We start from the raw sequence: 22,124 nt of genomic DNA, 5'->3' as shown, positions 1-22,124 counted from the left end.
GAAACAATGTAGACATGTTCAAAGTTGAAGATAAGATTAGTGCTATGGTCAAAAAGTGTCAAATCGGGGCGTCAAGGATAGAAAACGAGTCACTAACTAACTTTTCTACTTTAAAACAATTTTTGGCGTCATCAGAGGAGTGACTGCCTGACCAGATCAAGATCAATGTAGCCGAGCATCTACACAGCCTAGCCACCACTTTTAGAGAGTATTTCCCTGAACCTGACCCTGACGACAGATGGAATCGAAATCCCTTCAGCTGTGAAGAAATAGACAAAATCCAAGGACTCACTGAAGAAGAGCAAGATCAACTTATGGATCTGTCCAGCTGTGGTACGATGATAAACGTTTTCATCGGTGATATAATTGCAGACTTCTGGGCATCAGCACGCAAGGACTACAGGAAACTTGGAGATAATGCAATGAAAAAGATCCTTCCATTTGCAACCACATATCCGTGTGAGCAAGCATTTTCTTCCATGTGTTTCATGAAAAACAAATATAGGAATCGTCTCGACATGCGGTCGGATTTCAGAGTGAAAGTTTAAAGTCTGGAACCTAATATATCAGAAATAATGGACTCCAAGGTCAGATTCAACTCATCTCATTAAGAACTAAAAATTAAAACTAACTGTATACTGATGGAGTACTCTGTTGTAACTGTATTTTTTCAAATAAATAATACCTTGTATGAAATTAGTGTTTCCTTATTTTTCACACATGTCTGCTCAATGCAATCTCAAGTGTAGTACACTTGTAAGACCAATATACTCAGTTTTAATAATTTTCTGTCTTTTTAGTTCATACTCAATTCTATTTATTTAAGGAGTTTGTTATACTAAACACCCAGATTTGAAGACAAAGATTTTGACTAATAATCAAAAAATTAACAATAATAATGATGGCTAAATTGAAAAAGTTTTAAGCCCAATATTTTTTCAATAATGAGTATGTCAATGTTTTTTCTAAGTACCAAAAATAGAAAACGTATAAAAAGACTCTTAATTTGGCTTTTTTAGGTACTTGATACTGTGATATCACAAGGTAACACTCATGCTGGATGAGAGGGTCCTCGAGAAAATTTTGTTGGGAACCCCTGTAATAGAGCAAAGAAACTGGTATAGGCACGCGTATTCAAATACAGAGATATGTAAACAGGCAGAATACGGCGCTGTGGTCGGCAACGCCTATATAAGACAAGTCTCTGACGCAGTTGTTAGGTCGGTTACTGTTGCTACAATGGCAGGTTATAAAGTTTTAAGTGAGTTTGAACTTGGTTTTATAGTCGGCGCACGAACGATTGGCGACAGAATCTCACAGATAGCGATGAAGTGGGGATTTTTCTGTACGACCATTTTACGAGTATACCGTGAATATCAGGAAACCGGTAAAACATCAAATCTCAGACATCGCTGCTGCCGGAAAAAGATGCTGCATGAACGGGACCAACGACAACTGAAGAGTCGTTCAACGTGGCAGAAGTGCCGCCTTTCCGCAGATTGCTGAAGATTTCAATGCTGGGCCATCAAGTGTGAGCGTGCGAACCATTCAGCGAAACATCATCGATATGGGCTTTTCTGTTGAGAGTCTGTATGCCGAAGCTGCCGAATTACCTGTAAACTACCGGCGCGATATGTTGCTTAGTCGGTACGCCTGCCGACTGATGCCGCCAATGCCCGCCCACTCGCCATATTTCTCTTTCTTTGACGACTCTCTCGACCGCCAATACGGGCTGTATGTCTCTGCCCTGTTACCTCCTGGAGTTCGCTTTCGTCGCCTGCTTCAGCAACTTGATTTTACCCTCCCTACGACTTTTCGAGTGGCTGAGAGCCCGACGCCACCGGCTCCAGGCTCAGGTTCGCGTTCACCTTAGCTCGCTCCCAAAGCAGAGGACCGCGGATTCGATATACTGCTCGAGGTTTGTCGAACTTCGTTCGAGGCTCGCTAATAATGTCTTTATTTACACAGATGGCTCCAAGACTACTGCTGGCGTCGGATGTGCCTTTGTCGTTGGGGATGATACCTTTCAATACCGGCTCCTTGACCAGTGTTCAAGCTTTACAGCTGAGCTTTTTGCTCTCTATCAGGCTGTTCAGTATATCCGCCGCCACGGTCATTCTCCCTTTGCCATCTGCTCTGATTCTTTGAGCGCCATTCAGAGTCTCCGTGACCCATATTCGGACCACCGTCTCGTGCAACGAATTCAACGGTCCCTTCAGTCGCTAGCTGATGCCGGCGCCCGTGTCCTTTTTTTGTGAATTCCTGGCCACGTTGGTGTGCCTGGGAACGAAGCTGCTGATGCTGCGGCCAAGGCTGCCTCGGACAGCTTCCTTTTGTGTCCCATCAACTGATGTTGATGGGGTTTTTTGTCGGCGCGTTTCATCATTGTGGCATGAGGCTTGGTCCTCTCTCCACCGCTACCTGTTGTCCGGTGACCCCGCCCCGCAGTGACCCTGTGGTCATCCATTGACGGTGCGCCATGTTTTATTGTCCTGTCCCCGTGTTGTCCAGTGTCTGCCGTCTCCCTTACTGGGACTCTTAGCTGATGACGCTCGAGCAGCTGCTCGTGTCCTTCGTTTTATTACACTGACGGACTTGTCCAAAGAGATCTAACTCTTTTATTTTGTTTATCTGCGTCTTTGTAAGTACTTTCTGGTGTTGCCCCTCGCGTTTTTCCACGCTATTAGTGCACTAACGTTCGTGACTGGGCGCTAATGACCTTAGTAGTTGAGCGCCCTAAACACAAAAAAAAGGGCTTTCGGAGCCGAAGGCCCACTCGTGTACCCTTGATGACTGCATGACACAAAGTCTTACGCCTCGCCTGGGCCTGTCAGCACTGACATTGGACTGTTGATGTCTGGAAACATGTTGCCTGGTCGAACGAGTCTCGTTTCAAATTTTTTCGAGCAGATGAAGGTGTATGGGTTATGGAGAGATCCTCATGAATCCATGGACCCTGCATGCCAGCGGGGGACTGTTCAAGCTGGTGGAGGCTCTGTAATGGCGTGGGGCGTGTGCAGTTGGAGTGATATTGGATCCCTGATACATCTAGATACGAGTCTGACAGGAACAATGTATGTAAGCATCCGCATACATTTATGTCCATTATGCATTCCGACAGACTTCGGCAACTGCAGTAGGGCAATTAGACACCCCATACGTCCATAATTGCTAGAGTTTGGCTCAAGGAACAGTCTTCCAAACTCCCCAGACATGAACATTTTGTTCCATATCTGCGATGGCTTGCAATATGCTGTTCAATAGAGATCTCCACCCCGTCGCATTCCTATGGATTTATGCAGAGCCCTGGAGGATTCATGGTGTCTGTTCCCTCCAGCACTACTCCAGACATTAGTCGTGTCATGCCACGTTGTGTAGCGGCGCTTCGGCGAGCTCGTAGGGGCCCTGCACGATATTGGGCAAGTGGTCGTTTCTTTGGCTCTTCAGTGTAAAATGCGAACTTGAAAAGTACAAAGTGCCTGGAAAGTAAGTTTATATTGTGTCGAAATAAAATAGAGGTTGTAGTCCATCGACAAAATCTTTATTATTGAAATATGCGGTTTAGGAATTTACTTCTTAAAGATGTCATTTAAATGCAATCCGGAACGCCTACGGCACTCATTTAAACAATGAACAAAACCTTTCATGACTGCCCGGCATCTAGACACTGGAACGACTGCCACTTTTCTACGCATATTTTCTTTACATTGATCCAGAGAAATCTGATTATCGATGTACACTTTAGAGTTGAAGTATCCCCATAAGAAAAAAATCCGTTGGACCTAAATCTGGATTGCGTGGGGGGTCAACAGAGGAAAGTCCACTGGACGTGACTGGATACCAATTCGATTCTACAGAGAGTACGTGAAAGTACTTGCCCCCCTTCTAACAGCCGTGTACCGCAAATCTCTAGAGGAACGGAATGTTCCAAATGATTGGAAAAGAGCACAGGTAGTTCCAGTTTTCAAGAAGGATCGTCGAGCAGATGCGCAAAACTATAGGCCTATATCTCTGACATCCATCTTTTGTAGATAACGGAACAAACACTGGTAGCAGTTACTACTGCTATCTGGGACTATGCGTACAGAACGATTTGAAGTGGAATGATCATATAAAATTAATTCTTGGTAAGGCGGGTGCCAGGTTGAGATTCATTGGGAGAGTCCTTAGAAAATGTAGTGCATTAACAATGGAGGTGGCTTACAAAACACTCGTTCGACCTATACTTGAGTATTGCTCATCAGTGTGGGATCCGTACCATGTCGGGTTGACAGAGGAAATAGAGAAGATCCAAAGAAGAGCGGAGCGTTTTGTCACAGGGTTATTTGGTAAGCGTGATAGCGTTACGAAGATGTTTTGCAAACTCAAGTGGCAGACTCTGCAAGAGAGGCGCTCTGCATCGCGGTATAGGTTGCTGTCCAGGTTTCGAGAGGGTGCGTTTCTGGAAGACGTATCGAATATATTGCTTCCCCATACTTATCACGAATTTAGAATTCGAGAGATTGGAGCGCGCACAGAGGCTTTCTGGCAGTCGTTCTTCCCGCGAACCATACGCGACTGGAACATGAAAGAGTGGTAACGACAGTGGCACGTAAAGTGCCCTCCGCCACACACCGTTAGGTGGCTTGCGGAGCATAAATGTAGATGTAGATGTAGAACTTATGTCACCAGTACCGGATATAAACATGGCCTGTTCGGACGGAGTTAAGCACCGACCGGCCGCCGTGTCATCCTCAGACCATAGGCGTCACTGGATGTGGGATATGGAGGGGCATGTGGTCAGCACACCGCTCTTGCGACCTTACGTCAGTTTACGAGACCGGAGCAGCTACTTCTCAGTCAAGTAGCTCCTCAGTCTGCCACACTAGGGCTGAATGCACCGACTTGCCAACAGCGCTCGGCAGACTGTATGGTCACCCATCCAAGTGCTAGCCCAGCCCGACAGCGCTTAACTTCGGTGATCTGACGGGAACCGGTGTTACCACTGCGGCAAGGCCGTTGGACACACAAATTTTCCAGGGAAAATTTCACGAATTCGCATTATAGACGCATTGGACGTGTGTGCTGTGCGTCCGTGTTGCTGAAACGATGTTCTTTCGGTATAACTGGGAAGGCTTCGCAATTCAGGCACCAAAATGACATTTAACATCGTCGCATAATGTTCCGAATGCACTGGCAACTGCACGGCCGCTCCCGTCCTCCAGAAAGTACGGGCCAATTATTCGTCGAGCCGGCATCGCAGGCGGTACAGTCACTTTTGCCGCATGAAGGGGTGTGTCACGTGCGTCTGTTTAGGATTCTTTGCACTCAGTTTTGTATATTGGAGTTAACGTTCAGGTAGCTATTCTCTTCGTGAACTCGACCACTTGTCTCTGCGTCACTGCCAGTGCGAATGATCATTTTTTGAAAATGAACAGCTGCTCTATAAAAAACCAACATGGATTCCGCAAACAGAGATCCTGCGAAACTCGGCTCGCTCTGTTCCTCAATGAGATCCACAGGGCAGTGGACAACGCCGCTCAGGCTGATGCCGTGTTCCTTGACTTCAGTAAGGCATTTGACACCGTCCCGCATTGCCGTTTAATGAGAAAATACGAGCTTACGTAGTATCGGAACAGACCTGCGATTGGGTTCAAGACTTTCTTGCAGATAGGACTCAACACTTAGCTCGTAACTAAATCGACAGATCTAAAGGCAATATCCGGAGTACCACAGGGAAGTGTGATACGACCGTTGCTGTTCATATACACTCCTGGAAATTGAAATAAGAACACCGTGAATTCATTGTCCCAGGAAGGGGAAACTTTATTCACACATTCCTGGGGTCAGATACATCACATGATCACACTGACAGAACCACAGGCACATAGACACAGGCAACAGAGCATGCACAATGTCGGCACTAGTACAGTGTATATCCACCTTTCGCAGCAATGCAGGCTGCTATTCTCCCATGGAGACGATCGTAGAGATGCTGGATGTAGTCCTGTGGAACGGCTTGCCATGCCATTTCCACCTGGCGCCTCAGTTGGACCAGCGTTCGTGCTGGACGTGCAGACCGCGTGAGACGACGCTTCATCCAGTCCCAAACATGCTCAATGGGGGACAGATCCGGAGATCTTGCTGGCCAGGGTAGTTGACTTACACCTTCTAGAGCACGTTGGGTGGCACGGGATACATGCGGACGTGCATTGTCCTGTTGGAACAGCAAGTTCCCTTGCCGGTCTAGGAATGGTAGAACGATGGGTTCGATGACGGTTTGGATGTACCGTGCACTATTCAGTGTCCCCCCGACGATCACCAGTGGTGTACGGCCAGTGTAGGAGATCGCTCCCCACACCATGATGCCGGGTGTTGGCCCTGTGTGCCTCGGTCGTATGCAGTCTGATTGTGGCGCTCACCTGCACGGCGCCAAACACGCATACGACCATCATTGGCACCAAGGCAGAAGCGACTCTCATCGCTGAAGACGACACGTCTCCATTCGTCCCTCCATTCACGCCTGTCGCGACACCACTGGAGGCGGGCTGCACGATGTTGGGGCGTGAGCGGAAGACGGCCTAACGGTGTGCGGGACCGTAGCCCAGCTTCATGGAGACGGTTGCGAATGGTCCTCGCCGATACCCCAGGAGCAACAGTGTCCCTAATTTGCTGGGAAGTGGCGGTGCGGTCCCCTACGGCACTGCGTAGGATCCTACGGTCTTGGCGTGCATCCGTGCGTCGCTGCGGTCCGGTCCCAGGTCGACGGGCGTGCACCTTCCGCTGACCACTGGCGACAACATCGATGTACTGTGGAGACCTCACGCCCCACGTGTTGAGCAATTCGGCGGTACGTCCACCCGGCCTCCCGCATGCCCACTATACGCCCTCGCTCAAAGTCCGTCAACTGCACATACGGTTCACGTCCATGCTGTCGCGGCATGCTACCAGTGTTAAAGACTGCGATGGAGCTCCGTATGCCACGGCGAACTGGCTGACACTGACGGCGGCGGTGCACAAATGCTGCGCAGCTAGCGCCATTCGACGGCCAACACCGCGGTTCCTGGTGTGTCCGCTGTGCCGTGCGTGTGGTCATTGCTTGTACAGCCCTCTCGCAGTGTCCGGAGCAAGTATGGTGGGTCTGACACACCGGTGTCAATGTGTTCTTTTTTCCATTTCCAGGAGTGTATAAAATGATCTAGTGCAAAGCATTGGATGCTCTTAATGGCTATTCGCAGACGATGCAGTTGTTTATACCAAAGTAGAAACCCTAGAAGATAGTAAGAATTTGCAGAACGGCCTGCAGAGAATTAATAGTGCAGACTCTGGCAGTTGACCCTGAACGTAAATAAATGTAAGATATTGCGCATACATAGGAAAAGAAATCCACTACTGTACAGCTACACTATTGATGACAGTCCGCAGCTCGTGGTCGTGCGGTAGCGTTCTCGCTTCCCGCGCCCGGGTTCCCGGGTTCGATTCCCGGCGGGGTCAGGGATTTTCTCTGCCTCGTGATGACTGGGTGTTGTGTGATGTCCTTGGGTTAGTTAGGTTTAAGTAGTTCTAAGTTCTAGGGGACTGATGACCGTAGATGTTAAGTCCCATAGTGCTCAGAGCCATTTGAACCATTTTGATGACAAACAGCTGGAGACAGCGTCTGCCGTAAAATAACTAGGCGTAACTAGACAGAGCGACCTTAAATGGAATGACCATATAAAACAGGGAAAACACACAGGACTCACATTCATCGGAAGAATCTTAAGGAAATGTAACTCATCCACGAAAGAAATGGCTTATAAGGCGCTTGTTCGCCTGGCTCTTGAGTATTATTCATATTGAAGTAGCTTACAATTGGTTCGCCTCCTACTTTAAGAACAGAAAGCAGAAGGTAATCCTCCGCAATATTGAGAGTGGTAATGATGTTCAGTCCCTATGGGGCACTGTTAAATGGGGCGTTCCCCAAGGGTCGGTGCTGGGGCCACTGCTGTTTCTTATTTATGTAAATAATATGCCTTCTAGTATTACAGGTGATTCAAAAATATTTCTGTTTGCTGATGACACCACCTTGGTAGTGAAGGATATTGTGTGTAATATTGAAACATTATCAAATAATGTAGTTCATGATATAAGTTCCTGGCTTGTGGAAAATAATTTGATGCTAAATCACAGTAAGACTCAGTTTTTACAGTTTCTAACCCACAACTCAACAAGAACTGACATTTTAATCAGACAGAATGGGCATGTTATAAGCGAGACGGAACAGTTCAAGTTCCTAGGCGTACGGATAGATAGTAAGCTGTTGTGGAAAGCCCATGTTCAGGATCTTGTTTAGAAACTAAATGCCGCTTTATTTACCATTAGAACAGTATCTGAAATAAGTGACATTTCAACACGAAAAGTAGTATACTTCGCATATTTTCATACGCTTATGTCATATGGTATTATTTTTTGGGGTAATTCTTCTGATTCAAAAAGGGTATTTTTGGCTCGAAAACGGGCTGTTCGAGCTATGTATGGTGTAAGTTCGAAAACCTCTTGTCGACCCCTATTCAATAGTCTGGGAATTTTGACATTGCCCTCACAGTATGTGTTTTCTTTAATGTCGTTTGTTGTTAGCAATATTAGCTTATTCCGAAGAGTTAGCAGCTTTCACTCAGTTAATACTAGGCAGAAATCAAATCTGCATGTGGAATGCACTTCCTTGACTCTTGTGCAGAAAGGAGTGCAGTATTCTGCTGCATCCATTTTCAATAAGCTACCACAAGAACTCAAAAATCTTAGCAGTAGCCCAAACACTTTTAAGTCTAAACTGAAGAGTTTCCTCATGGCTCACTCCTTCTATTCTGTCGAGGAGCTCCTGGAAGAGCTAAAAAATTAAGCAAATTCAAGTGTTACATTCTTGATTTTCTTTATTTAAACTAACGACTTGTCGCCTGAATATGTTTCTTATATTTCATTTTATCTGTTTCTACAATCGTGTTATAATTTCATGTATTGACTCGTTCCATGACCATGGAGACTTCTCCTAAATGTGGTCCCACGGAACAATAAATAAATAAATAAATATCAGGTAGGACTGATAGAAGAGATAAACAAGATCCAACGAAGAGAGGCACGTTTCGTCACGGGATCGTTTAGCTGGCGAGAGAGCGTTACGGATATGCGAAAGAAACTCCACTGGCAGACGTTACAAGAGAGGCGTTGTGTATCACGGAGAGATTTACTACTGAAACTTCGGGACCACACGTTTCAGGAGCACTTATACAACATACTACTTGCCCCCACATACATCTCGCGTATTGAGCACGAGGAGAAAATTCGAGAAATTAGAGCCAATACAGAGACTTGCCGACAGTCATTCTTCCCACGCACTATTCGCGAGTGGAACAGGTTGGAGGGATCAGATAGTGGTACCGAAAGTACCCTCCACCACACACCATTAGGTGGCTTGTGGAGTATGATGTAGATGTAAACTACGTTCCGTCTACGCCGAGTAAGATAGACAAAATACTGTTAACTCCTGAGTAGTTTTCCGTGACTGTGGCCATGGGCTGAGATTTCCTGATGAATTCACATTCTTTGACAATCCTAAAGACGTTGAAGCAGATGAGGCACAGCCTCGAAAAAATCCTTGCCTAATGTACCGAGGAGAAATCTTCGAAGGGAATTAGTTCACGGAAAAGAAATAAAAACTTCGTAAATTCGCTAAGGCAATTTAAATTTGCTTGAGAAGGCAAATGTCGTGGGAGAGCAATTAAATTGAATGGATAGAATTTTGAAAATGGAATGATTTACTTCAAATTCAGTGTATACACCTGGCCAGTAATAAGGGGCAGAAGTGTGAGTTCCAGATGGCCAAGCGGTGGTTGGCAGGCGGTGGTTGGCGCAGTGGAAAGAGTATGGAACGGTAATAAGAGGGTCGTATTTGGAAACGTTTAATGTTTACTTTTTACGTTATGTAAACCCCAAATAAAATCAAATAACGCACATTATTTCCTATTAATTATCTTCAACATAAGCGTGAAGAGAAATGGAAAAGGAAATCTTACGATTTCAAATGAATTTGCAGGAAACAGTTATACGTACAGCATCCACGACGATAATGGAAGTAATTTTGCAACAAGGGATTGTAATAAGTGTACAGTACTACATACTCCCTTAATTTCACTTTGACCTTCTAGCAGCTGTCGCCAGCTGCACATGAACATTAGCTTTCCAATGCAGGTGGAACTGGACCATCGACAGAGAGAAAGAAATCACATTCTGAGAACCAAAACACATTCCATTGCAAATGTTGTGGGTTGGCAGGAGAGCCAACACCCGATTATTAGAGGAAGCCGAAAGGCACGCGTTTTAGCTCACACAGGCTGGCGTGAGGTCTGGAACAGGACAAGGGAATTAGAATTTAGAAAAACGGACGTAGCTGGTGGAATACTTAACTTTAATCCGTTAAAGGTGAACGTCGGTCTGACGGTACATGATTAACAAGATAAATAGCAACTGATAATGGCGCCTTGCTAGGTCGTAGCAAATGACGTAGCTGAAGGCTATGCTAACTATCGTCTCGGCAAATGAGAGCGTATTTTGTCAGTGAACCATCGCTAGCAAAGTCGGCTGTACAACTGGGGCGAGTGCTAGGAAGTCTCTCTAGACCTGCCGTGTGGCGGCGCTCGGTCTGCAATCACTGATAGTGGCGACACGCGGGTCCGACATATACTAACGGACCGCGGCCGATTTAAAGGTTACCACCTAGCAAGTGTGGTGTCTGGCGGTGACACCACAGCAAATCATCAGCTGTCGGCGAAAGATGCCAAACAGTGCGGTGAGACAGAACTTCTTATCAATATAAACCAAGAAGGTTTTTCTATAGAAATTTTAGAACAACCAAGTAATTGTAAAATTCTGACGTTTGTAACGTCTACAAGATGCCGGGACAATTACTGCTTCCCATATTTCTATGATTAACATCACTCCCTGACATGAAAGTCATGAGCTGTAAAATAAGTATCTAATTTTATATTCTAAGTTATCATGTACGCCTTACAGACCCTCACCGGATTCCTGAAATTCGCGATACAATCGTGAAATGGTCGTACGGGAAAATTCCCACCTCGGAGATGCTGTGTCCCATAGGTCGTGCGCCGACTATAACACCACGTTCAAACTCTCATCTTGATAACCTGCGATTGTAGTAGCAGTAACAGATTTAACAGCTGCGGAAGACACTTGCTTACTTACGTAGACGTTGCCGACCGGACCGCCGTATTCTGCCTGTTTCCACACCTTTGTATTTGAATACGCATGCATATACCAGATCCTTTGGTGCTTTAGTGTATTTCAGTAAGCCTCATCTTGTTGTAGTCGGGTAAAGACGACTTCTCATCAACTGCCGATCGCAAGTCATAACACTAGAATGGAAGTGTACAGAATTGTGTTGGGCATATCTTGCCTTGGATAGGATTAAAGCAGGCTGCCCGTTCTGCTGTTAAAAGTTTGGCAGCTTGCCTGCCTAACAGGCAAGCATGGGCAGGTTTAAAGCGGAATGTGTGCACGTCCGGTACGTACTATGTGGAAGACTTGCCCCAACCTGGTCTGCGGTAGTTGCTCGCTATCGTCGGCGGACATCCGTCGTGTTACACAATATCGCCAAGACCAGTCTAGTAAAAAATTTTTATCAAGTGACGTAGCTATGAAGCAGAATGTTTACTTTGCTTTAAAAAAAGTCAAGATTGTCTGCCGTTTCCATGAAATTATGAAAGACGAAGGAAATTATGGTTATAGTTCTAAATTAAAAGCTTAACGATTCTTTCATAGTACGTTGCAGAAACAGAAAGGAGCTGATCTGTTGCCTGTGTCGGCATAACGTCTTCATCTGCATGTAGCGCTTGAAAACTGACAAATTACCACGAAAAAAGTTCTCTGTTTTCACCCTTCAGCATTGACTATCCTCTAATGCCGAAATAGTGATATGATGCAGATTACAACATGACTTTCGAAAGTTTTCTGTTACTTGCGTATTTAATTTAATATTTTGATTATATGTATTTTGAAACTGAAGGAGTCGAAAATTATCTTTGCGCGATTTCTATGTTTATTAAAGGAAATAGGAATGAAAACAAAAAAATGGTTATTTCAGAAGCCAGTTATTTTGAGCTGTTTCAACAGTCGGGTTAAACTGGCGTTAAAGAAAATAGATACAACCGAAAACCGGATGTTCCAGCGATAACCGCTATCGCTAGTGGAGAGGAGTGTCGTATGAAATTGAAATGTGGGCGGTAGACAGAAAGGGAACAGAGCCTAATGAAATGAAATGTGGTGCCGCATAAGAATGCTGAACGGACACCGTGACAATTATTAAACTATATGAAAAGAAACGTAAATTACGAGGACAGTTTTTTTTTCAACCTCCGATAGGCTATAAATAAGACAAGTTCATAGAAAACAATTATTTTATAACCAGAAGTTTCGTGTGTGTGTGTGTGTGTGTGTGTGTGTGTGTGTGTGTGTGTGTGTGTGTGTGTGTGTGTGGTTTGAGGTTTTCGGGCGCTAAACAGCGTGGTCATCAGCGCCCACAGAAGTTTCGTACACTTAAGGTTACGTGTCAACATAATCACCGAAAAGATTGAGACATTTATCGTACCTGTGGACAAGCTTCGCAATGCCCTCTTCAAAAAATGTTACCGCGCATAGTTGCAAATGAGCACTGACGTTGTTTTGAAGATATTCGTTGCTTTGAAAGTGCTGCCCTCTTAGCCATGTCTTCAGACAGCATTTCTCTTCGTTTGTTTTGAATGGCCAAATTTGCATTTATCAGGAATTGTGTTTATCCATAACGCTCGTCCACACACTGCTGGCACAACCCAGCGGCTCCTTGAACAATTTCAGTGGCACATTTTCGATCATACACAGTAAAGTCCTGACCTGGTACCCAGCGGCTTTCACCTTTTCCCTGAACTGAAGACATGGCTACGAGGGTAGTACTTTAAAACCAACGAATATCTTCAAAACAACGTCAATGCTCATTTGCAATTATTGGTGACAACATTTTTTGAAGAGGGTATTGCAAAGCTTGCCCACAGGTACGATAAATGTCTCAATCTTTTCGATGGTTATGTTGAAAAGTAACCGTAAGTGTACAAAACTTTCGGTAATAAAATTATCTATGAACTGTTTCATTTATAGCCTATCGGAGGTTGAAAAAAGAAACGGCCGTCGTACTTTCAAACTGTGGCGTGCACACACTTTTTTAAAAATGTAATCGTCACTACAGGCATTCGGATTTAGGTTATGACCATGTTAGATGTGCCTGCCATTATTGGCGATGATTTGGTGCAGACGAATAGAGAAATTCTGCACGATCCGCTGAAGTGTCGGAACATCGGTGCCGTCGATGACCTCCTGAATGGCTGTTTTCAGCTCAGCAATGGTTTCGTGGTTATTGCTGTACACCTTGTCTTTGATATACGAGGGTCACTCCAAAGGAAATGCACACTATTTTTTTTAAATCCATCTTTTGTTCTACATGTTTGGAAGTTTTACAGTGTGCAGATACATCATTTAGCAACAATATTTTCATTTTTCTACATAATTCCCACCCCTCTCTACTGCCTTCAGCCATCTTGGAACCAGCGCCTGTATACCCGCACGGTAAAATTCTGGACCAACCTGGTGGAGCCACTGTTTGGCAGCGTGCACAAGGCAGTCATCATCTTCAAACCTTGTTCCACTGAGGGAGTCTTTCAGTTTCCCAAAGAGATGATAGTCACATGTAGCCAAGTCAGGACTGTAAGGCGGGTATTTCAGTGTTGTCCATCGGAGTTTTGTGATCGCTTCCATGGATTTTTGACCGACATGTGGCCGTGCATTGTCGTGCAACAGCAAAACATCATGCTTTTGCCGATGTGGTCGAACACGACTCAGTCAAGCTTGAAGTTTCTTCAGTGTCGTCACATATGCATCAGAATTTATGGTGGTTCTACTTGGCATGATGTCCACAAGCAAGAGTATTTTGGAATCGGAAAACACTGTAGCCATAACTTTTCCAGCAGAAGGTGTGGTTTTGAATTTTTTTTCTTGGGTGAACTTGCATGATGCCACTCCATTAATTGCCTCTTCGTCCCTGGTGAAAAATGATGGAGCCATGTTTCATCACCTGTCACAATTCTTCCAAGAAATTCATCTCCACCATTCTCGTACTGTTCCAAAAGTTCGCTGGATACCGTTTTTCTTGTTTCTTTGTGAGCCACTGTCAACATTCTGGGAACCCACCTGGCACAAACCTGTTTTAACGCCAACACTTTCTTCCCCTATCCCAACGTAGCGTGACAATTCGTTCACTGTGATGCGTCTTTCAGCAGTCACCAATTCCTTAACTCTCTGCACATTGTCTGGAGTACAGTACGAGGCCTGCTGCCGCGAGGACAATCCTCAATATTGCCGTGCCCGCTTTCATCAAGTAACCTCGTTGACCACCGACTAACTGTACTGTGATCGAAAGCAGCATCTCCATACACCTTTTTCAACCTCTTGTGGATGTTTCCCACTGTCTTGTTATCACAGCACAGGATTTCTATGACAGCATTTTGCTTCTGACGAGCGTCAAGTGTAGCAGCCATCTTGAAGACATGCTGTGACGGCGCCCCTCACGGGAACAGGTTGAACTAAGTTTGAAAACAAGCTAGAAGGATGTATCTACACACTGTAAAACTTTCACACATGCAGAATGAAAACTGTATTTTTACAAAAATAGTGCGCATTTATTTTGGAGTGACCCACAAAAAAGTCTCATGGGTTCAGGTCCGGAGAATATGGCGGCCAATCGAGGCCCATGCCAGTGGCGTCTGGGTACCCCAGAGCCAGAATGCGGTCCCAAAAGTGCTGCTCCAGGACATCACTCTTTTGCCTCGATGAGGTCGAGCTCGGTCTTGGATGAACGACGTTTTGTCGAAATATGGGTCACTTTGGATATTGGGGATGAAATCATCTTCCAAGACCTACACGTTGTGGCGTTCGCTGGGTTATTCAGTGGTTTGGTATTTAACTAATTTGCAAATGGAAATCATAATCTTATTTTATTACATTGAGTAATTACTAAATAATTTTTCTCCCCGCTGAAGATTTGATCAAGTTGCTAAAGAACTCCAAGTTAACGTCGTGTTAAAGTGTTGTCTGTAAGTTGTGTGTCACTAAATCACGGTTGATACAACAGATTCTATACAACTATGGATCATGATGGAAACAGTTACTTCAGCAAAATGATCATTAAAACCACAGAATATCAGCCGCGCACAACACTGACGTATGTTACCTGAAACAATATTCTTCGCAACTCGTGCGTAATTAATTTCGGCTCCATACATCAGCTAGAAAAGTTTCTTATAAGGATCGTGCTATGAGCACTGTTTTTAAAGAACCAATCTATTTCGAATTATTTTCATTAAAATGAGTTCGGGACCACCGGTGCACAATTATTTTTACACATTTGTATTACGTTCAGCATTTATGTCTGCAGAGTTGCGTAATTTGAATTTGCCGCTGAGACAATTGTGAAGATGGTGGCAGACAATTGATAGAGACTTTCTATTGTTAGAGCAAATAAATATTTTAAATGCTTATTGAACTTTACAGAAACTCTACTTTCGTATTGTGCACTATTTAGACTTCATCGAGCAAACATTTGATTTGTTTCTAAGGAAAGCACAGACAAAAACGCCATACAAATCGCTATCATCAATGGCTGCGCTCGTTACAGCGGAAAGAAATAATTAACCCAGATAATGCTTATTGGGAGAGGAATTAGAGTTACAAATAATTAATCACTCACATTTATAATAATAATGAACTCTATTTTCAAGTAATAATTAACAAATAATTACAATTTCTTAACAGACCTCAGTTTGATATGCGTCTTGCGTGCTGAACCTACGAAAGGCAACCAACAAAAGGTAAAAACAAAGGAAGACAAACGGAGATCATGAAAGGAATTTACAATTATCTTTGTCTTTGTATGATACACATCGATATGTCCAATTACATCGTACAATATTATATAAATAATTAATTCACTATTTTTTCATATGTCGAATAAATAATGTTTATAACTGTTAAAGGCATAATTTCCTCTCGTCGCACTGTAGCCAAAAATTCATCTCGTGGACGTTACAACGTGTCGTTCGGTAGTCACGCCATCAAGGAACATCGCACCGATTATTCCGTGACTGGACACTGCATGCCACACAGTCACCCGCTGATGAAGGCTGTTCTTGATCGCGAAATGCGGATTCTGTCCCAAAAATGCGCCAATTTTGCTTATTGACGAACTCATCCATGTGCAAGTGTGGTTCGTCGCTAAACCAGACTCAATTGAACCATACTAATTCCCGTCATGCGCCGCGGCCAACCGTGCAGTTTGAACGTTCAAAAGTCCTCAGCTCGTGGTCTCGCGGTCGCGTTCTCGCTTCGCGAGCAGGGAGTCCCGTGTTCGATTCCCGGCGGGGTCAGGGATATTCACCTGCCTCGAGATCGCTAGGTGTTTGTGTTGTCCTCATCATTTCATCATCATTCATGAAAGTGGCGAGATTGGGCTGAGCAAAGGTTGGGAATTTGTACGGGCGCTGATAACCACGCAGTTGAGCGCCCCACAAACCAAACATCATGCACTTTCAAAAGCAAACAGTTCAGAAGTTATGACGATTTTACTTCGTATAGTCCAATAATTGTCACCCTGCAGGTGGATCGGTTAGCTGATGTGCTGGTGTGGCTGTTATTGCAGAGAATAGTTATGATGCAAATTAACTTAAAAAAGTAATCGTTTGATAGGTGTTGTGTACATAGTTCTGCGTAGTGAGCGCGTACACAACTTTCCCACTAGAGCGCGGCCCGCTAAGCACAACAGCGCAGGCGCAGTGCTCCTCCGTCTCCGCACTACGAGATGGCGCTGCCATAGAGACGGACCAAATTCTGCTTCCGCCGATCCGCGTATTAATATGTAACGCAGCCAATGAGATTGCTGCTAACGTAGAACCTTTTCTCCTCGCGGATCACACTCGTGCAGTGATACACGAACGCGCGATTAGTCAGTCTGCATTTGTCTGCACAAGTCTGTACCAGTCTGCACCAGTCTGTACGAGTCCTACATTTGTCTGTACCAGTCTATAGTCAAGTTTCAGTCTGCGCCCAATAAGATTACCATATTCCTGTACATAGCCATGAAGATAAATGTATAGACACTTTTGTCAAGTATCAAGTATCAGAGATATATGTGAGAATAAGATTAACGTACCAATACCAAAGGAACTTCAGATTGTCAGTTGTAAATAGCATCCAGAACCAAGTTAAGTAATTTTTATGCTTGTTATTATTTTAATAAATGTGTGTGAAAATTAATCAAGTTCTGTTTAAAGTTGGTCACCGTCAATCTACTACTCTAAGCGTGCAAGTGGCATTTGTATCTTCTGACCTAACGGCAGAAGATAAACATGCCACGATAAGACCACGAGACATATTGCTGACACTCGCTCACTTCGTTAGAGCAACAAGTCAAATAATCTGATGGTGTGTGTGCTGAAGGTCTTACAGTACGCACACCACAATAGAAAACATCCTGATGTGTGGAAGATTGCTCAGTTTGATAGTGGAGGGGAGTGGGGTGAAAATGGAGACAGACTGACGTGAGTCCAGTAAGCAGGTTAGAATTGACCAACGTTGTCGTCGTTAGGCAGAAATGAGGATTGCGCAGCATTGAGACGTGTAGAATACCAGGTTTTGGACTGGAGACAGGTCGTGCGGTAGCGTTCTCGCTTCCCGCGCCCGGGTTCGATTCCCGGCGGGGTCAGGGATTTTCTCTGCCTCGTGATGACTGGGTGTTGTGTGATGTCCTCAGGTTAGTTAGGTTTAAGTAGTTCTAAGTTCTAGGGGACTGATGACCGTAGATGTTAAGTCCCATAGTGCTCAGAGCCATTTGAACCATTTGGACTGGAGACAACACCACAATGAGTGTGGTGAAAGAACAGATGCTGACTGAAAAAACGCAGACCAGCTATCTGTCGAGAGAGAACAGCGTGGGAAAGCAAGTGACTGCATCTCCTACACAGAAGGCTCATCCGTCAGACCGGGAGCAGAAATAATGCTGACGTCGACGGCGGCTTCCGAGAAGCGATACAGAAGGAAAGGCCACCAGGTTGAGCAGTACGGTCTGCAGCGTGTGTTTCCCGGGCCGCCGTCCGACCGCAGGTATTCTCTTGGGCAACGCGTCGGCCAGCGCGTTTGGTCTGGAGTTCGGAGGCGCATACCGCGCGCGCTTTGCTTCGGATACGGCCGCCGTCTGGGGACGCGACTGCAGGGTGGATCCGGGCCTGATAGCCTGGCTGACCGAGCGCCTGCTGGAAACAGCCGCCACTCGGCACCTCCTACTTCTACACCCACTACTACATCAAAATGTTTCCGAAGACTCCTGTACAATGCGTAACTGTCTACACCACTGGCCATTAAAATTGCTACACCACGAAGACGACGTGCTACAGACGCGAAATTTAACCGACAGGCAGAAGATGCTGTGATATGCAAATGATTAGCTTTTCAGAGCACTCACACAAGGTTGGCGCCCGTGGTGACACCTAAAACGTGCTGACATGAGGAAAGTTTCCAACCGATTTCTCACACACAAACAGCAGATGACCGGCGTTGCCTGGTGAAACGTTGTTGTGATGTCTCGTGTAAGGAGGAGAAATGCATACCATCACGTTTGCGACTTTGATAAAGGTCGGGTTGTAGCCTACCCGCGATTGCGGTTTATCGTATCGCGACATTGCTGATCGCGTTGGTCGAGATCCAATGATTCTTGGCAGAATATCGAATCGGTTGGTTCAGGAGGGTAATACGGAACGCCGTGCTGGATCCCAACGGTCTCGTATCACTAGCAGTAGAGATGACAGGCATCTTATCCGCATGCCTGCAACGGATCGTGCAGCCACGTGTCGATCCCTGAGGTGACAGATGGGGACGTTTGCAAGACAACAACCATCTGCACGAACAGTTCGACGACGTTGGCAGGAGCATGGTCTATCAGCTCGGAGACCATGACTGCGGTTACCCTTGACCCTGCATCACAGACAGGAGCGCCGGCGATGGTCTACTCGACGACGAACCTGAGTGCATGAATGGCAAAACGTCATTTTTTCGTATGAATCCAGGTTCTGTTTACAGCATCATGACGGTCGCATCCGTGTTTGGCGACATCGCGGTGAACACACATTTGAAGCGTGTATTCATCATCGCCATACTGGCGTATCACCCGGCGTGATGGTATGGGATGCCATTGGTTACACGTCTCGGTCACCTCTTGTTCGCATTGACGGCACTTTGAACAGTGGACGTTACATTTCAGATGTGTTACGACCCGTGACTCTACTCTTCATTCGATCCCTGCGAAACGCTACATTTCAGCAGTATAATGCACGACCGCATGTTGCAGGTCCTTACGGGCCTTCCTGCATACAGAAAATGTTCGACTGCTGCCCTGGCCAGTACATTCTCCAGATCTCTCACCAATTGAAAACGTCTGGTCAATGGTGGCCGAGCAACTGGCTCCTGACAATACGCCAGTCACTACTCTCGATGAACTGTGGTATCGTGTTGAAGCTGCATGGGCAACTGTACCTGTACACGCCATCCAAGCTCTGTTTGACTCAATGCCCAGGCATATCAAAGCCGTTATTACGACCAGAGGTGGTTGTTATGGGTACTGATTTCTGAGGATCTATGCACCCAAAATGCGTGAAAATGTAATCACATGTCGGTTACAGTATAATATATTTCTCCAATGAATACCCGTTTTTCATGTGGATTTCTTTTTGGTGTAGCAATTTTAATGGCCAGTAGTGTGTTTACAAGGAACTCTTGAGTGCGAGGACGACTTCGTACAGCTCATTTGAGTGTTGTGTGAACAGTCGCGACAGCAAAAATATTAGCTGCTAATGATTCAACACGTGCATCAGGAGGCGACAGAAAATATATCCGGGAAGTTCAGAGATCAACCTTCTATGGGATGTACATATAACACTTCGCGAAACGGACATCGTCGACATTCAAGAAATGTTCAAAACACACTGTTAACCTGCACCATGAACAGCGAATGAAGAATGACGCACCACAGCGATCACGAAGTTTTGCACCATCAACTTCGAAAGCGAACTCGTTGGGACTTGCAAACCGTACAGGACGTTCAGCTAGGTATCCAGTCTCGAGGAAAGCTTGTGAGGTAACAGGCGAGTTGTGGCGCCCTGGAAATATTGAAGTTAAGATTTGGCGGCCACCAGACGGGGGCCCGGCAGCAACCACGTGGTGCCGAACGTCAGCTGAGCAAAAGGGATAGGCCCAGCACGTGATCCAGGCCGATCGCGTAGCTGGGAATTCCACTTCGACGCTGTGAAGAGGACGGTGCTTTGTGTTGATCGAGATTTCTCTGCCGGGAGTGCCAAATATGGCGGAGTTAGTGAAACCATAATGGCAGACATTTCACAGTTCATGTAGAAATTAATAATAGCCAGAGGAATCATGATACCTTAAAAAGAAACATGTAAATTACCATTATCTGCACGACGATTCTGATGTTGTAATCAAATTCTCAATATCTTTGTTAAAGTTTAGTATCTGACAGTAAATTATACAAGTAACACCCAACAACGAATTTACAAAATCGCAACGGTTCACCCGATTTTGTCGATCGACGTGTCTTTACAAAGCTGTTAGTGTAAACCTAAATAGGCATAAATTACAGGCATGTAACTTCAATATTACATGAGTTATTGCAGGTCAAAGTGGTCGATTACTATCGATCGCGTCAGGCCATAAGTACTCCACAGTTACACGAAAACACGGTAGCAGCATGCTTATAAGTATTTTACTCATCTATGTCTTTGTTTATATCCGATATATACTATTCATCAAGAAATTGATCAACTATTTACTGCGTTTTAGAAAGCACAGAGACATTATGCTACTGGTTTAATTCTGTCACATTCCTTTGATGGTGTTGTTGTTGTGGTCTTCAGTCCTGAGACTGGTCTGATGCAGCTCTCCACGCTACTCTATCCTGTGCGAGCTTCTTCATCTCCCAGTACTTACTACAGCGTACATCCTTCTGAATCTGCTTAGTGTATTCATCTCCCTGGTCTCCCTCTACGATTTTTACCCTCCACGCTGCCCTCCAATACTAAATTGGTGATCCCTTGATGCCTCAGAACATGTCCTACCAACCGATCCCTTCTTATAGTCAAGTTGTGCCACAAGTTCATCTTCTCCCCAATCCTATTCAATGCCTCCTCATTAGTTATGTGATCTACCCATCTAATCTTCAGCATTCTTCTGTAGCACCACATTTCGAAAGCTTCTATTCTCTTCTTGTCCAAACTATTTATCGTCCATGTTTCACTTGCATACATGGCTACACTCCATACAAATACTCTCAGAAACGACTTCCTGACACTTAAATCTATACTCGATTTTAACAAATTTCTCTTCTTCAGAAACGCTTTCCTCGCCATTGCCAGTCTACATTTTATATCCTCTCTACTTCGACCATAATCAGTTATTTTGTTCCCCAAATAGCAAAACTTCTTTACTACTTTAAGTGTCTCATTTCCTAATCTAATTCCCTCAGCATCACCCGACTTAATTCGACTACATTCCATTATCCTCATTTTGCTTTTGTTGATGTTCATCTTATATCCTCCTTTCAAGACACTGTCCATTCCGTTAAACTGCTCTTCCAAGTCCTTTGCTATCTCTGACAGAATTACAATGTCATCGGCGAACATCAGAATTTTTATTTCTTCTCCATGGATTTCAATTCCTACTCCGAATTGCTCTTTTGTTTCCTTCACTGCTTGCTCAATATACAGATTGAATAACATCGGGGAGAGGCTGCAACCCTGCCTCACTCCCTTCCCAACCGCTGCTTCCCTTTCATGCCCCTCGACTCTTGTAACTGTCATGTGGTTTCTGTAAAAATTATAAATAGCCTTTCGCTCCCTGTATTTTACCCCTGCCTCCTTCAGAATTTGAAAGAGAGTATTCCAGTGAACATTGTCAAAAGCTTTCTCTAAGTCTACAAATGCTAGAGACGTAGGTTTGCCTTTTCTTAATCT

The 22,124-nt window shown here is 44.9% G+C and overlaps 1 pseudogene; it reads right to left on the bottom strand.

The window, feature by feature from the left end:
• Nucleotides 1-4,885: 4,885 nt before the first annotated feature.
• LOC124717646 lies at nucleotides 4,886-5,003 on the bottom strand (annotated as a pseudogene).
• Nucleotides 5,004-22,124: the final 17,121 nt, after the last annotated feature.

The sequence above is a fragment of the Schistocerca piceifrons genome, chromosome 9 (genome assembly GCF_021461385.2).
Source record: "Schistocerca piceifrons isolate TAMUIC-IGC-003096 chromosome 9, iqSchPice1.1, whole genome shotgun sequence".
NCBI classification, from domain to species: domain Eukaryota; kingdom Metazoa; phylum Arthropoda; class Insecta; order Orthoptera; family Acrididae; genus Schistocerca; species Schistocerca piceifrons.
Note: the sequence above shows the minus strand (reverse complement) of the source record. Positions and strands in the feature narration are given on the sequence as shown.